This window comes from Panthera onca, chromosome A3, assembly GCF_046562875.1.
Source record: "Panthera onca isolate mPanOnc1 chromosome A3, mPanOnc1 haplotype 2, whole genome shotgun sequence".
In the NCBI taxonomy this organism is placed as follows: Eukaryota; Metazoa; Chordata; class Mammalia; order Carnivora; family Felidae; genus Panthera; species Panthera onca.
This window is the reverse complement of record NC_138341.1, coordinates 13,219,407-13,223,395: the sequence shown is the minus strand read 5'-3', so window position 1 is coordinate 13,223,395 and position 3,989 is coordinate 13,219,407.

Genomic DNA, 3,989 nt, shown 5'->3' with positions numbered 1-3,989 from the left:
AACCTTGAAGGAAGACTAGACTTTGGGCATATGACTGTTAGGGTAAGGGCTTTCCGAATGGATAACAAGTCAAATGAAAATGGGAAATTAGTACTACTGTTACTATTTTGGTAAAGGTTGAGAAGCAAGAGAAGAATGCTCTGAAAAGTCTCGCTTTCAGTAATGGAAATCATTTATTTTTCATTTTCATCGTTGGCAATTTTAAAATGCATGTTCTATTCTCTTTTCTCTTTAAAGATGACCATCCTACTGAGAGTTAAGCTTTGTTTTTTATAAATAAAACCATCACTCCCTGATGAATCATAACTCAGCACAGTATTAAGTATTCAGGGTTAGGTATAGAAAGCTCAACAGTGTGGAAAATGTAAATACAATTTCCCATCTATTCTTGCTTAATTGCTAGATAACAAGTCTCAGGCATTACTCAGAATCAGAGCGGACGTGGAAAATCCTAAAATAGATTCTTTTTGTCAGATCATAGATCGCAGTGGAAAAGGGCATATCCAGGCAGTCTGGCTGATCACAGGTTTGTCTTGAGTCAAGTCCAGTAACCTCAGGTGAAAATGACACCAAGGCATTCTCTGGTTCTGGTCCTTTCTCTCTCTCAGGAAGCAGAGAAGAGAATCAATTCAAGAAACACTTAAGAATGTCTTAATAAATTGTAGGAAAAAGGCAATCTTACCAATAGCCTAACTTCTAGAAACCCACAGACTCAATTTTCTGGAGCCCTAACATCACACTCCCCTCCACGGTGATGTGGGAAACAAAGTCAAAACAAAAATATAAATAAAATTAAATTTTTTTATAACCTTCAGCCCATTGACAAATACTTGACATAGACAGAATAAAACATTCCTCCAGGAACTCCCTACTGTCTTAATGTTAATGCTTTGCTAGAGAAAAAACAACCTGAGCCAGGCAATAGCTGGGCCTCCAGGATCTTACTAGTCCTCTTTAGCATATGAAAGTCCTTTTGGAATCCTCTCTTTTGTCTTTACCTCCCCCGACTCTATAGTATATAATCAGTCACTCTTCACAACCCAAGGGCAGGTCTTTCTGCCCATGGGTCCTGTCCCCATGAATTAGTAAAATCATATTTTTGCACTGAAAAAAAAAAAAGCACTTACTTTAGATTTGGCTATGCTAATGAGGAGAAACCAACATTTAAGGTACATTCCTCTGTCTCCAGGGGGTTAAGCTGTATGTGAAGTGATGAAGGAATGTTCAAGAGTAATATATGAGCAGTGGTTGTAGGTCAGGTAGGCTTATCTTCATATCTGCATTTCTTGCTAGTTGGAAAACCTAGGAAAAATTACTGACCTTCTCAGCCTCAGCTTCATTTACTCATTTGAAAAATGGAGTTAAAAGAAAGGTTGTTACAAAGATTAAAAAAGATAATCTATGGAAGTTACCTAGCACAGGAGACCTTAAGAATGCTAGTTTTTTTTTCCTTCTGCCTGAGTCTTTTCTCTCTCTCTCTCTCTCTCTCTTTTTTTCTTTTTTTGCTGTTGTGGTAAAGTACACATGACATAAAATTTGCCATCTTAACCATTTTAAAGTGTAGAGGTTAGTGACATTAAGTACATTCACATGACTGCGCAACTGCCACCGCCATCTAGCCCCAGAACTCCTTTTATTTTGCAAGACTGAAACTCCATCGTGATTGACCAATAACTTACCATTCTCCCCTCCCCCGTCCCTACCATTCTTTCTGTCTGTATAAATCTGATTACCCTAAGTACTTCATTTAAGTGGAGTCCTACAATATTTATCTTTTTGTCACTAGCTTATTTCATTTACTATAATGTCATCAAGTTTCATCTATATTGTAGCATGTGTCAGAATTTTCTTTCTTTTTAAGGCTAAATAACACTCATTGCACATATATACCACATTTTGCTTATTCATTCACTCCATTGATGGACACTTGGGTTGCTTCCATATTTTAGCTGTTGTGAATAATGTTGCTGTGAACATGGGTGTACAACTATCTCTTTGAGACCCTGCTTTCACTCATTTTAGATATATACCCAGAAGTGGAATTACTGGTTCATATGGTGTTTCTATTTTTAATTTTTTGAGGAATAGACATACTGTTTTCCACAGTGGTTGTACTATATTACATTCCCACTGTTTTCCACAGTGGTTGTACTATATTACATTCCCACAAGGGTTCTAATTTCTCCACTTGTTATTATGTTTTTCTGATAGTAGCTATCCTAATGGGTGTGAAATGACTGACTAGCTCTTTGATAGTGAGTGAGATTGATCTTACGTTAGGAGATGCAGGAGTTAAATGAGACAATGATCCAAGAGAATGTGTTAAAGAAGGAGAGATTTGATTTCTAATATACTGATGTAGGCTGTATATGGAACGGGTGGAAGATAAGGGGGAAGTTGGAGAGCTGAATTTATTTTGGAAGTTTTCCTGAGTGAGGAGGGATTGCAGTCAGGCATTCATAACTGGGAAAAATTGGGAAGGGGAAAAATGGGAAACCTTCTATGCAGGATGGTTGGGTCTGGGCCAGGCATGTGGATTTAGTTATACTGAAGTTTAGTCGTGTTGAAGAGTGATGAGGTGCTCAGCACAGGCTCAGCCTAAGGGGTGGAAGGGGGAAGTGATGAACAAAGGTCACAAAGCTCATTTGTTGAGCCTTCATGCCTGGTTAGGGCATTTGCCCTGTAGCCTGCACTGTCTTCGAGAAAAGACCTAAGTGCCTAGGATGGCTCAAGTTTTAGTAAATTATATATATTAACTAAATATACACAGATATGTTTAGTTAGTATATATGACTAACTATTTAACAACTAGTTAATAAATATATTTAGTTAACATATATTGCTAACTAGTTTATATACACATATATATACACACATATATATGTATTTTTTTTTTCTTTTAGACAAGTCTGCATTCCATTGGTGACTAAAAATTGTAACAACATGTGCTTTCTAAGGATAAAACTGGAGACATCAAGGCTCTGCTTTCATTTTGTCTTTCCGTAGACTCTTACTCTCCCATCTGTGTTTTCAGCTGTATATTTTGGGATAGGGTCTTATGATTAGATGCTAATTCCATCAAACATGGTCTATATCTAATCAGTCTTCTGTGCAATGGATGCATAAACTATTATAGGAGATTTGTTTAAAATGCTGTATTTTTTTTGTGGTCAGGTGGTCATAATCTCTAAAAATGAAAATGAAAATTTCTAGCCAAAATTTCATTAGGTGTAACTAATTTATGCATAGCGAATGAGATGACGTTTCGTTTGACCAGGATGAGGTTTCATTAAGTGGTTGTTAGTCCTTCTGGCCTGGGTGCTGAACAGACAGCTGGAGCGTCGGCAGTAGCTCCTTCGAGGCTGACCATGAAGGAGTTTAGTAATTCTGGCTGTATAGTCGGTGTTTTGCTTCTGTGTGTTAGGCTTCAGAAATCGGCTTATCTGTCTGGAAATCAGACAAGAGCATCAACTTGGAATGATGGCTGGAGATTTAGTGAGAAGTTCCATTGACCAAAAGAATCCCTGCTGGGCTTAACCACCCCCCTCCCCATAAGCTCTTTCCTTTGGGGTTATAGCTAAAGTGGATCTGATATATTTAGCAGGGTTTTTAAAACCTTGATGCAGTGCATAGGATGTATACTGGTTCTTGCTCAGTTAAAACTGTGCAGGTCTCTGGGCAGATCAGCTAACACTGTGGGATGAGCAAACATACACCTATTAAGAGAAGTCATACCTGGAACAATGCCAAAAAGCAAATCTGGGTTTCATTCTGAGGCGTGACTAGTATGGGACAGATTATGGATTGTGGAAGTCAGGGAGGTGGATAGTAGTTCCAGAGGTGAGAGAGAAGGAGAAAAGTGAAGGGAAACTTCAGAGACACTTGTCACCAATGGTGCTGGGATGTCCAGGTTCATTTTTATTGGCTACTGTGGAGGAGTCCATGGGATTTGGGGGATAGTTGGCCTGGTTTAAAAATGGAGTTAAGTA